Raw genomic sequence first — 14,575 nt, 5'->3', positions numbered from 1 at the left:
CAGTAGTAATAAATTAAAAATGTGATAAAACAGTTAAAGCTAATTTTTTTAAATTATGGATTTTCTTTAGTCTTCAAGGTGTGCTTCCTCTAATTAATCATAGGTGTCAAAATGTATATTGTGCTTTAATTTTAGTTAAAGCAACTGCTGAAATTAATCTAGCCCTCACAAAATTGGTTTCAATGAAGTGTTATTAAAAAACATATGAGCATGGATAAATTAATGCAAAGTGACTATGAGGTTGTGGACATATCAGTTTGCATGAGGTAGTAGCATGGAGCTTTTGTAATCTTTGCAACAGGGGGCTTTTTATAGAGATCAGGAAGATTTAATTAAGGTAGACTAGGTAGATTTAATTAGGTAGACTAATTTTTTTGAGTGTGTGTTTGTATATGAGCACCCTCTAACATAAAGGATTTACAAAAGTGAAAAAACGAGTTTGAGATATCAAGAGTGTGATGTGCCACAGAACATTTTCTATAAGAGCCTACCAGATGTTCAGTTTTGGAAGACTGTAGCTTATGGAATACCTAATAATTCTACAATACCAGTAGATATTAGTCATACATTTGCTGGTAATCTTAACTGTCATCTACCTTGACTTCTGTAAGTCAATTTGTCATCTACCTCGACTTCGGTAAGGCCTTTGGCATGGCCACACAACGCCTTTGTTGTTAAATGGGACAAATTATTATTTGATTGGGTGGACTGTTTGAATGTGGCCATGTAGCCACACCCAACTGACATCAGCAACAAGTGATGTCCCTCAGGGGTCTGTATTTAAACAGATATTATTCAATGTCTCTGTTAATGATGTGGACAGTGGAACTGAGTGCACCTTCAGTGAGTTTGTAGATGCACTGAGGTGAGTGGTGCAGCTGATTCACTTGAGAGGAGAGATGCTGTCAGAAAGATACCAACAGGCTGTAGGAGTGGGCCAATGAGATGAGGCCAAGTGTAACATCCTGGTCAGTTCTCAGTATCCATACTGACTAGTGGATCAATGAATTTAAAACAGTCCTGCGGAGAAAGACTTGGGGATATTGGTAGATGCAAAACTGGACATGAACAAGTAACATAGGTGAGGACTGGAGCACCTCCCCTGTGAAGCAGGCTGAGAAAGGCAGAGGCTGTTCACTCTGGAGAAGGGAAGGTTTTTTGGAGGCTTGCAACCTCCCAGTATCTGAAGGGGACCTACAGCAAAGTTGGAGAGGGACATTTCATCAGGAACTGTAGTGACAGGTCAAGGGGGAGTGAGTACAAACTGAAAGAGGGGAAATTCAGGTTAGATGTTAAGAAGAAATTTTTTTACTCTGAGGATGGTTAGACACTGGAACAGGCTGTGGAAACTCCAACCCTGACAGAGTTCAAAGACAGTTGGATAAGACCTTGAGCAACCTGGTCTACTGGGGGGAGGGGGGTGGGACTAAATCATCCTAAAGGTCATTCCAACCTCTTAAAATTCTATGGATCTGTGATTAAGGTTGGGTATGAGAAAGAAATTCTGTATAAAGAATGCACTAAGATACTGGAACAAGTTGCCCAGAAAAGCCTTGGCTTTGTGTCATCTGAAAATGTCCCTTACCATGAGAGTGGGATTGGAACTAGGTGATCTACCAAACCAAACCATTCCATGACTTTATCCTGTGATAAAGAATGTAATACCTGTTCCTAATTAGAGTACACCCCGTTTCATTTTACTTTGTATAACCATGGTCAAAGGGATATGTTTTCGTAATATTTTATGGTGTTGATAACTGATAATGATTTTTTTTAACTATTGTATAAAAAATCAGGTATCTGATTGCTAGAAGGAATGTGTAAAGGAATGTGTGTTTCTTTGGTACAACAAGGAAACTAGAAGAGTAAAATTCTACATCTCAAATTTGTGCAGTATATAAATTTTCTTAAATAGTTAACAATCAGCAGGTACAGAGAAATGCATCTCTAATGAAATTGTTTTTCTTTGTACTTCTGTGTTTTCATTTTTATTTCCTGTTTCCTGAGTGCTTGAATGCAATTCTGATGTCAGCTGCAGGAAAAAAAGAACACACAGATAAAATATTTGAGTTGTTTTCCACAACAAGTTTTTATCCTTTTTATTTAGTCCTCAAAAGATAAAACTGCAATTTTTCTCAAATGTAGGAGCCTGAAAAGGTCCTCCCTGTCAGTCAAAACTTTGGTTGGTGAAGCTACTCTAAACTGCAATCTCAAGGAGTATGTGAACAACGTTCTGCACAAATGCAAAGACTAAAACCATGATTCCCATTAGGAAACAATGGTCAGTACTGAGTTACAGGTTATGCATGAGGGAAAAACAGGTGAAGATAGTTAGCAGGCTAAAAAGATGAAAGTATCTTGTAAAGGCAGAATTATTTTTCTTTGTCTTGTTCAAGCTGCTGAAAATATTTATATATATTTGTGTGCACATGTACATTCATATATATGTTTATGTATCTGGATACATATATAGGTAACCATATATGCATTTATAGATATGTGTGCAATATTCTTTTAAAATTACACTAATTCTTCAATGCTGGAGATTTAGAATGTTTTTTTCAATAGGTCAGTATCTTAGAAGAACGTCAAGGAAACCTGTTTTGGTATTGTGCATTTAGGATGCCATTAGATTCTGGTGAAGAGCAGTGTAAGAAGCCATGTGGAAGAGACAATAATCAGTCAGCACTTAAAAAGGAAAAGATGATTAAGCCTCAATATAGGGCTTGAAATAGACTACTTTTGCAAGACTTACAAGATCTTTCCAGAGTGTGGGTGCACAAGAATAGTACACATTTGTGTGAGTGGAGAATTGGCTTTAAAATTAAGAAAGCATGATAGTGAAATTATGCAAGCCTTGCTAAATCCTTCATGGTGAAATTTATTTTCTCAAATTGCTGTAGTAATTAGTGAGGTGATGTTTCCTTGAGTTTTCTTTCTTACAAATAAGCAAAGTTTTACTGAGGTACAGTTGTTTGGATACTATCTTAGCATGATGATGTATTTTGACATTTTACTTAATGACATTACTGAAAGTGTAATCAGATTACACTCTTCACCCTCCCTTCAATTTTGTAACAGGCAAAAATATTTTCAGCTGACTACACATGTATTTGAAAAAGTACATAACTGGACAGCTAAAAAAATTGTCTTGTATAGACAAGGCCACTACATCTAATTTTTAACTTGAATAATGTGGATTAACTGTCTAGATGAATTAAATGGTTTTGTAGTTCAACTATTTGTGAAGCTCATCACCTTTGACTCCCTCCTCATCCAGTTTTGTACTTCATAATTGGTGTCCTCAGAATCAAATCTTATTGAAGTTAGTCATTTAATGTCTTCATTAGCAGCTTTTAACTGGTTTACCTGGCACTTAAATGTTGGCTAAACAACAATAAATGGAAAAGAAGCATTCAGATACGATCGGTACGGAAAGTGTAGTCAATGTTCACTTGCATCTTTATCTTACTGTGTATGCTTGCCTTAGTACGTTTTACATTATAATCTTTGCTTCAAGCTATAAATAATTTATTTTTAAAGAATAACTTAAAACTGTGAACTTCATGCAAAAATTTGTTTTTTCATAAATCATATTCGTAACCACCTACAAAAAAATCTTTATTTGCAAAAAGACAGTGTTGCTTCCTGTACTTGAACCAAGATTTTGCAATATTGCGTAGTTGGGAGTATTTTCATGTCACTGCCTATTTTCAGAGCTTTCTTGTTGCCCCTCCAATGCATATTTTGATTTTTGTATACCCTTTCTTTCACATTTATACAACTAATTCCCTCAAGAAAAAAACTAAACAAAAACCCAAACCAAAAAAAAACTTCACAAAACTTGATTTTTTTTTTTTTTTTTCCTATGATTGCTTTTAAAACCATTGTCTAGACCTTATTTTGGTAAGTAGCTAATGTAACTTCTCTGGATAAGTGTTGCATTTCCAGATTAAACCTCCCGTTCAATTTTTTTCCAAATTTGTCTTTCTCATTATTTTTGTGTGGTACAAGATGAATCATTTCAGCTAAGCTTATAATATGTTTTCAATTTTCTGAGTGCCCAGCTTGAGAAAAAAGGGTTTTGTTTGCACTAGAGATAAGAAATCCCATGACTTAATGAAGTTAGCAGAAGGTATGCTTGAACCAATAAAACATCACATAAATCAACTTCTTTGCCAAGCCAGTTGGAGTCATCTGATGATACGTTTTGCATATTATTAAATAGTTTTTAGTGCAGCTTGTAAATAATTCACTGGACTAGCCTTATCTTAGGGAGTGTCTGGAAAAGATCTGCTCCATGCAGGGACAGGGCAGGAGCCAATGAGAGCCAGCTCAGGCTGTGCTCTTGGGCAGGGCTGAGCACAGAGAGCAGAGCTGGGGCTCTCCAGGATCCAACACTGCTGCTCCACTGCCCGAAGCAGGGGCAGGCTCTCTGTGGGCAGCACACCTGGGAGGAGGGGGAACAGCCAGCTGAGCTCTGCACAGAGCAGGGCTGAGAGGCTCCTGCAGGGCAGGGACAGGCACAGAGCTGCAGCTGAGGATGCCTCAGGGTGGTTCAAAGAGCCCCAGGAACGATGGACAGTGGTGGGCAGCAGGGCCACCACCTGAGGCTTCCCTGGGCTGGGAAGGGTTAATGGTTTCCTCAGAGTCCTGACTCTGCATAGACGAGCCCGGAGAAAATAATACTTGCCTGTAAAGCAAAGGTATGCACCTAAGTATATGAATTTTTCACTTTGTACTTTTCTTGTCAGTCCTTGGAAAGTCACATGGAAACCATAATTAGTTTTTAAACCACACACTTTGTGGCAGTGATATGGTGCATATGTAGGTGGATGACTGCATGGCAATATGAACCCTGACATTCCCTTGCAATTGTTTTACTTTGCATCTTGGATAATATCTTGTTTTCTTCTTTCTTCTTAAAAGAAATTACTGAGCATAAGACATAATATACTGTCAGTAAATAACAAAAAGCGTGTTGGTAATTTTCCTTTTTCTAAAAAAATTAAGGAGTTAGGTGCTTAGAATTGAATACTAATTTGAAAAGAGGTGTTATAATCAGTAGTTGTCTAAAACGTTTTTCTGTAATTAGCTACCCCAGCTTGCAGTGTAGTATTCAAAATAGCTTTAAATATTTGAATAATAATGTGACTATATACTCAAACTCTGTTCACAGTTCCAAGGAAATATATTTCCAAATTTACTAGTACTTAACCAGTTAATTAATTTAACCAGTAAATTTAATTGCCAGTTAAATATTCATGACAAAATTAACATTGAAATCAATGAAATAAATTCAGATCTATTTCAAAGAAATAAAATGCATCCCTTCTGCAATTGTACTTGGCTAAATTGAAGCATTTAATCCAGTATATTTGTCTCTTTATGTTGACTAAAATAATCATATATTTATGCTCAGAAAACAACTTTTTAGCAGCCAAAACTATGTATTTTACCAAGCTAAAAATAAACATTTAGAAAACTATTAGCCTACCATAATGTAGAAATCACCATAAAATTTCATCCTGTGGTTCTTCATAAGGACAGACATGGCATCGAAGTTTGGAAAGCTCCACTGTTACAAATATAGTATAATCATTTGTGACAGTTATTAATTTTTTTGAGTAAGTGAAAAAACTAAATGTTTATTTTAAAAAATATGAAGTTGTGAGAAACTGTCACAAAATGGAATTTTTGATCATTGAATAAATACATATATTTTTTCCATATATTCAGAGCCTGCAAGATCAGCAGAGATATTTTTAAGTGTTGATAACATCACCATGTCCAAAGATTTAATTATATTAAAGTCCTTTCTCTTGTGACTTGTAGTTAATTTTCTCTCAGGAACTTTAATAGAAGGAAGCTTTAAACATAGTGTTTAAAAGGGGAGTTAATACTCATAGTTTTTAATCTCTTGTATTTAAGCAAGATAAATCATCCTTTCATCTACACTCCCTGCTGAGACCACCAAGGATTAAATGTACAGGTTACCTGATCAGTGCTGCTGAGCTGAATAGGAGAAATTAACTGAAATTACAGGAGACATCTGCTATCTTTTCTGTTGGTGAATTGCTCTCCTAAAACATCTGACTCCATGATTATGCCTACATTTTTAACATTTACTCCCCTTACACAGGAAAAAAAAATCAGTAGATTAATAAGTAGATCTTTAACATTTTAGCATGCTCTTAGTGTTAAATATAGTTTGGTATTGGGTCCTTAATCAAGTGCTTCCAAAGGTTTGAATTTGGTACTTAACCAACAGACTAATACTGACTATAAAATTGAAATTAATTTATTTGATCCAACTTTGATAAAAGCAGAGAAAAAAATGACCAAAATATGCAAAATTGCAATTAATTCTTAATATTAATTCATATCAAAAACTGTTACAATTGCAGGTAGTGATTTGTCTCTCTATGTGGTTCTGGGGCAAGGCTATGGTAACTAAGAAGGGCATGGAAAACCATCAAACCTGCCAGAACAAGGACCAAACTGGCTTGTCTGACCATGCATAGGAGTTAGACCTGTCCCTGTGGTCTGCAGGACCACACAAGGAGCAGAACCAGTGCTTTCCCAGGTGGTGAGGGAACACCCATAGGGGTGAGCTGGGCACTCCACCAGTGCCTGCTCCTGGCCTGAAACCTTTCTCAGGTCTATGTCTCTCCATAACAAATGTGCCAGGTATTACTGACAGCATAAGCAAACACTGCTTTTTAGCTCAAAGCCAACCACAAATCTGAGGTATGCTTTCTCTGAATAATTTACTTTTTTGATTTTTATTACTTTAGAGCTTTGAAGTAATAGAATTATCCCTATTTTTCTCTGCATCTTAATTTTTATGGAAAACCATTCAGGATATTGGATAAACAAAACCAACAACAAAATCCAAAGCAAAATCAAGAATACTGTACTAATTTTATGTTCTTACTTAAAATAAATAATATTAAGTAAAATTCTACCAATGCCCAATTTTAAAAGGGAAAAAATATATTTCTGGAAAGCTAGACTTTGCCTCTAAAACTTTCTATTTTAAAAGTGAAATCCTTATAATTTGCATCTTTCATGTGCTAAATTGTCAAATTTATCTTACAAAACTTCTATAAAAGAAAGGCTAGCAAAAAAATAAGTGTTGGAACTAGCAGAAACTTCCAGTGCTCTCATTTAATAATTCTGCTTGCTTTTGCATTTCTTGTTCTGATGCATGTGTGTTTCTCCTTCTGACAGATATCAGTCTGTGTCAAACAGGCAGCTATTAGGCTTTTCTGTTCTGTTCTGTCAACTAATACCACCCCGGTAGCTCCACTAAGCTTTTTGTTCTGACTCAGACCCTTTCCTTCTCCTGGCCCATAGAAATTTATTCATATTTATGAACACTTTATATGCATATTAAATCCTTTACTATCTCCCAGCCAAACTCCTTACCTTATGTTTTTTTGGGAAACTATTATGCATAATTATTACATAATAATGCTATTATGTATTTTTATATGTTCACTATTTATTATTATCTGAGCAAGTGCTCCACTCTTTCTCATATTGATTCTCATTAAAACCAGAAGTTAAAAAAAAGCCCCAAATTTTTTACTTGCTTTTTGCCTCCTTCTTCCTCCATTTCTGCTATGTCAAGGTTTCCACTTAGAGAACTTCCTTACTTTAAGACTTGTTTTACTTGTTCTGTGTTTTCCCACTTCCTCTCCCTTTAGGTGATCTACAAGGTGCGGTGCAGGGTGCCCAGAGCTAGTGCCAATGTCATATCTGGGCAAAATACCATGAGGGTGTGTTGATTCTTCTTCCTGAATCCAGATTTTGTTTTTCGTAGATTTAATTTACTTCATATATGTGTATTATTTTATTTCTAAGTTGTTTGTCATGCGAACAATTTCTTAAATCATATAAAGACCCTTTCAGCGTATTTTATCAGTTTATTTAGATTATTGCCATTTCAAACAGTACTTAGAGTATCTAACTCCAAGTGAATTCTGTACCTTTCATCTACTAGTGTAGCAGTTGCTCAAGCTAGCAGACTACCAATAAAATAAAGAAAAATTATCAGCTCTGTGAGGTTCTAGGTGAAATCTGGCAGAGACAAGCTCTCTGACTGTTTGGTTATTAGGGCTTTAAGACAGAGTGGAATAGTTGCAGTCTTCATTCACAACTAACCTTGACAATTGAAAATCAAAAAGTTGTCTTTTTCACTCTCCTGTTTGTCTTTTTAGACATTGATGTAGACCAGAACTTGTTGATAGGCAGCCCATGAATCATTTACTGTATCTCAAAATTTTTCATCATCCAGTGTAGCTCTGAATTTTTTTGGCTCAGGCTGTTTGTTATGCCTTAAGAATACACATTTTTCTTCTTTCATCACTGTTCACTTCCTGTCCAAATTTTCAACCAGAGTAGGTATTGTGAGCTGATTAGGATCAAATTAGGGATTTTCCACTTTGGAAAGAACTTCAAATCTCTTATCATGGAGATTTTTATTTTAGCTGATCCATGGTTCTTTAGACTTCAGTGTTATTTGCCTGGAAAGAGAAGAAAGGAATTTAATTTGAGAATTTAGGGACTAGTAAAAAAAACCCAACTGGATTATACTCTCCTTTCACAAAGAAAGAGAAAATAAAAAAGATATAAGTCCTAGACAAAGACCAATGAGGAGATAAGGATACAGAAAGCAACAGGAATGTGTACCAAAGTAGAAGAAAGAGAGAACAAAGGCAATTAAAAAAAGGGGGAACCAGAAACCAAAGTGAAAAACTATGAGATAGGTAACAGAACTGAATAATTCTTACTAGGAAAATTTTCACTGCACAACCAAAATAAATACTGCAAAGGTGTGAACAGAAGATATGTAGAATCTTGAACTGAAAATAGGTAGGGACATAACAATAAATACAGCAAAACTTGTACATAAGAGAAACTGATAATTGAAAGAAATGTAGCAGAATGAAATGTATTGGTAAACAGACATGCAGATCTAAGATGTATTCTGGGTAGAAAAAACATTTAAACGATTTTTTTTTATTCTGAAAAGTAAAGTTTGCTTTATGAAAAAATGCATTGAGGCAATAAAATATTTGACATTGTGCTTATAAATACAAAGCTGAAGAACATACCAATTTTTCTACACTCTTAGGAATATTTTTATATGATGCTAAAAGTCTAAATACTGATAAAGGTAGATAATTCAAACTGATAAGGGAATGTGTTTGCCTGGACAAGGTGCCACTTGTTTCTTGCATTTATGCTTATGTCCCTGCAAGGAAACCAAGTTTTTTTTTGTAGGTTTAGAAAGATTAGTTAGCTTGAAAGGAAATCTAAAGTTAAGTGGTAAGGATTTAAAAACCAAACCCAAACAAAGGCAAACTAAATGAAACCCAAGCAACCAACTGAAATTTTGGCTATAGTTGAAGGTGGAGGTAACTTTCTAGTAACTGACCTTAGGAAGACACTTTTCCCATTATCAGCTTTCCATAGGATATCTTTCTCTGAACTGGATGCCCAGTTCAGCTAATCTGAATTAGCTGATAGATATTGGACTAGCTTGTTTACTACTCTTGTAATGCAAGAAAAACCTCTTTGTATGGACTCTGAGATTTATTATTTATCTTTGGATAAACTGGTATCTAGTTTAAACTGGTAACCACCATATAAGATGAGTGCACTTGCCAGTTTGATAGTGAGATGAGTATGGTCATTTCTGAGAAACAAAACATTTTACTTATTCATTTTCTTTGTGGTGCTGAATTGCTTAATGGCACTTGAAACAACCTAGGAAGAAAAGCTGATTTTTGTTGTGGAGGTCATTTATAACACAGCATGCAGTGCTATGTTTCCATTAGTTTTCCATCTATGTTTCAGTTATAAAAAGGAAAAGAATGATCACAATAATAGTCTTGTCCCAGAAAGTTATAATCTTTGGGAAAGTATCATCCTATAACAGGGTTTGCTAACTGTTAGACCTGTTTACATGGGAGAAAGTTAACTCTTAAACCTGCAGTTAACTTCACCTTGTATTGTTGCAGTTAACTGCATCAATAAAAATACTTTATAAAGTTGATAATTAAATCAGAATATATCTGGAGAATATAGCTATTGTTACTAAACTAAACCCTGAATGATTGGTTCCTGTAGGAGTAGACCATTTATATTATTTTTGAAGAAAGGCATGATCTTTCTTTTTTAACTAGTATGCCTGCAGAGAACCAAAAGAATCCTTTGAGGTTTTGTGCAAATATGTTTGTGTGCATATATTGACATATGCGTTAATTAGAACACTCCTGTAGATTGTTACATTGCACAGTTGGAAGTGAATATTTTATTGTTCAAATTGTTTTGATGTTTGGAACTTAAGAAAAAATTAATGTCAATAATATACTGAAAATCCCTGAATAGGTTGATATGGACAAGAGACTTTGCCTACCAATAAAACCCAAAATAAAAGCAGACAAAAAATCCCCAAAAATACACACACACACAACAAACAAAAAAAACCAGCACCAAAACAAACAAAACCCACAACAAACTCCCCCAAAAAAACCCACAGAGATCCTTTCTAAGGGTTAACAACATCAAAAAATTATCTACAAATCTGATGTCAGTTCTTCTGTAGTCAAAGCAACTCTTCAGTACCTAAAGGTAGCAACACTGAGAGTTATGCAGAATTGTCTTTTTCATTAGGATTTACAAATTCAGCCATGAAATTATAAACTTTTCTTATATGGTTCAATATGCATCTATTTTACATTGTAAAACATACATCCTATACATCTAATTTTCAAGTTGTATAAAAAATTTAGCTTCTATATGTTTGTAATATATCTACAAAGGACTGAGATAATCTTCATTAAATGATGCTGTCTTATAATATGAAATGAGCTGTGCACAGAAATGAACGTGTATTTTATCTAGTTTTAAACAATATTAGTTCTTTTCAGGTAAAGTAGATTTGCTTTTCTTGCTGACACCGTCTCTATATCTGCCATGCCAAAATTATGTTAGTAGACAAAGTTTAACTGAGATTTCTCTAATACTATAAAAGAGGAATCTTTTCTTGGACAAATGCTGTTCATTCTTAAGTGTGGTTTGAAAGAAACCAATAAAGGCTTTTATTGCTCAAATCTGCAGGTGGACAATTCCTTAACAATTTTTTACAAGGTGATTAAAGTGGTTGATGAGAAAGCTGCTCCAAAGTACAGTAGTTTCACGAATACAAGCCGCACGGATTATAAGCCGCACCCCCGGTGCCTCGACAATGTTGCTGTCTTTGTCAATAGATAAGCCGCACCCCGAATATTAGCCGCACTTTCGTTCGTCGCGAGAATCCGTGCGCAGCTTTCACAAATTGGCCAATTAGTAACAGGATCGCGGCATAGCGGGCTTTACTGGCTCGGGGCGGGGCCAGGCAGGCTCGGCCCGCTCATGGTTGCCAACGGGGCCGGGTGGCCCAGCTCAGCGCCACAGCTCGGCGGGGCTGGCCGGGTGGTACTGCCGCCGCCGCCGGGCTCGCTGGCCCCCCTCTCCCGTCAGCACCGCCCCGCTGCCGCGTTCCCTAGCTCCGCCGCCGGGCTCGCCGGCCGCGCCGCGTTCGCTAGCCCCGCCGCCGGGCTCGCCGGCCGCGCCACGCCGCGTTCCCTAGCCCCGCCGCCGGGCTCGCCGGCCGCGCCGCGTTCGCTAGCCCCGCCGCCGGGCTCGCCGGCCGCGCCGCGTTCGCTAACCCCGCCGCCGGGCTCGCCGGCCGCGCCGCGTTCGCTAGCCCCGCCACCGGGCTGCCGCCGCCAGGCTCGCCGGCCGCCCCCTCCCGTCTGCACCGCCGCCGCGTTTCCTCGCCCTGGCCGGCACTGCAGGCCCCCGCACTGCCGGGCTCCCCCACGCTGCTGGCCCCGATTCTGCTGGGCTTCCCCCGCTGCCAGGCAGCCCCACCCGCTGGCCTTCCTGCTTCTGCCATGCTCCCCTGCACTGCTAGCCCCAGTTCTCCCGGGCTCCCCCGCCCTGCTGGCCCGGGCTCTGCTGCCCCCCTGCCCCGCCCTGCTGGCTCAGGCTCTGCCACCCGCCCCCCACACTGCTGGCCCCACCTCTGCCAGGCTTTCCCACCTCTGCCGGGGCCGGCCGGGCTCCAGCTTGGCTTGGGGCTACCGCGGGCTCTCACTTCCATGTTGGCAGCTTTTAGAATTTTGTTAATGTATTAGCCGCCCCACCAGCATCTATATAGAATAGAGTTCATGCATTTGGGTGGAATATTGGGTACTGGAAAAAGTGAAATGAAGAGGGCGTAGTGTGGTAGTCTAACTAGCAAATGATACGTACAAAATTGAGGAATGTTTTGAAGAGATGGTATGTAAGTAAGAATGGGAGGAATGAGAAGAGATGCTGTAAAGGGCATAGCAGACCTATGTGCTCGTAAAGGTAACTGTACACACACCAAAATGTCAACATCATGAGTGGCGATAACAACTGTATTTTTAGGCTATTTCTGTGCTGTAAATTTTCATATATTGCACTATTTCTGTTGTCATTTAGAAAGTTGTTATCTATAATTCCAAAAAGATTCATAGAGTTTGAAGGAAACAGTAAATGCTAAAGGACATAATTTTCAAATAGAAACAACTGACACATGTTTCCTGTCATGGCAGAATCTAGAATTAAGTCAAAGTAAAGTTTGGGTTTTTTCTCATTTGAAGCTAAGTAATTTCTTAGGTTACTGCCTTCATTACATACTGCTTCATAATCCACTTCTGTAAATATAATCTGGATAAAAAAAACCCACAGTGATATGCTAATCAAGGTATTTTATTTCATAGAAAGTTGAATATTGCCAATAGTAAAAATATTTTTTTACGTAGTTGCATTGTAAGCCTATTATATCAGACCATGTGAAAAAAAAATCATGGCTGTAAATTATTTTCATTTCCTCTGTTATTTCAAATTAATATTGGAAGTGAAAATATATTTAAATACAGAATTGCAAAAATACTTTAAAAGACCTTGATACCCACAAACACACACACACACAAAATCAATTGAGTACCTTGACTGCCCAAAATACAAAGAAATATGAAAAATAATATTATCCACTATGTAAATCAGTTAAAAGTTTTTTCCCTAAATGAAGGACTATAGTAAATATTATAAAAAAGTACTATGTTTCCACATATAAATACTATGGACAAGTCTCATTATCTTGATGTATGTTAAAAATTATTCAACTGTTGTTGTAGGGAAGGAAAAAAAAATAACATGGAGATATCTTTTCTGATGTTAAAATGAAAAACTATGGATTTGACTATGGTTTTGCATGAAAAAGAAGTACTGAATGTGTTTTTGACTTCATCTTTTCGTAATGTTACTTTCAGTATTAAACTATTTTCTGCAATTTATTTCTTCTTTCATTCCATTGCATGCTCCTCTGTTAAATTGTTTTATACATATCTCTCCAACCTAAGACCGCCCTAATTATCATTGACGCAGGATTTTCTTTTTTGACAACCATTTCCATTTACAGTTTTATCTGTGAGTAATTTTTTTTTACCATCTTTTTTTTTTTCCAGGATTTCAACTAAACTATTAAAACTACAAAATTACAAAAATCCCTCAAGTGAAAAAAACTCTAGACCAGTTTTTCTTTCTTTCATAGTATTTGGGCCTGTAATTAACAATATCCTGATAGGCTTCCAGCTTTGGTTATAGGGAAATTTGGAATTGAATTTGACATGATTTGGCAGTTTTATGTATAGGTTTTAAACCTTTTCTCTTGCCCTATGTTTTGGGTGAAGCACGCTGAATCTTTCTGTATCTAAGGTTTTCTTGATGGTTGCCTAGGGAAATTAAGTCTTGTTTGTTTGGAATTTTTCCCAGTCTATTATTTGACATAGGTTTTTTGTTTAAACATTTTGTTATATAGAGCTGCACTAAGTTATTGATCAATATGCTTTAACACCAGGTTTCATTATTATGCTAATGTGTTCCAGATATATATGGAAGTGGCTCTTAACACTGTTTTATGAGGTGCAGCTGTAAAAATTTTTTTAACTGATAGTAAGCAATGAAGAAGTCAAATCAAAAACATGAATGATTAAAAAAATAAATTATAACCTTCAGCACACAAACAATTTTTTTTTTTGCTGTATGTTTGGTTGGGGTTTTTTAGTAAAAAAATGTGTTTTCTTAAAGTGTTTTTTTTTGCATTGGTATTTAGAGTAGTGGCCAGTTATTCTTGATATTGAATTAAAGGTAAAATTTCAAGAAATATTCAAAACAAGATCAACATTGAATGTCCTAAAATGCCCTATTCACTTTATGTCTTGTAAAAATGGCTTGTGTTTGAAGAATAATTTTGAACTGATATCTCACTTTGTATTATGTGATGCAGTGATTTGAAGAACTTAATATTTAACATTTTTATAAAGCATATATGCAAAAAATGCAAAGAAAATGGAAAAGTTTTAAACTCTCTACTTAGGCTTTTCTTTGTCAGTTACAGTACTAAAAAATAACTGTAGCTCTTAATTTTGGTATGAAATGTGGGTAGTCAATTCATTTTCTTTATGATATATCCTGTTTGAAGTAACAA

General features: G+C 36.6%; 1 protein-coding gene across 3 annotated transcripts in view; it reads left to right on the top strand.

Moving 5' to 3' along the window:
- The window catches only part of LOC116996510 (CUB and sushi domain-containing protein 3-like), a 614,657-nt gene that overhangs the window by 83,113 nt on the left and 516,969 nt on the right, over positions 1 to 14,575 (top strand). The gene's annotated exons all lie outside the window — the stretch shown is intronic.

The sequence above is a fragment of the Catharus ustulatus genome, chromosome 1, assembly GCF_009819885.2.
Source record: "Catharus ustulatus isolate bCatUst1 chromosome 1, bCatUst1.pri.v2, whole genome shotgun sequence".
NCBI classification, from domain to species: domain Eukaryota; kingdom Metazoa; phylum Chordata; class Aves; order Passeriformes; family Turdidae; genus Catharus; species Catharus ustulatus.
The sequence above is the reverse complement of the archived record's forward strand: the minus strand, read 5'-3'. Positions and strand labels throughout refer to the sequence as shown.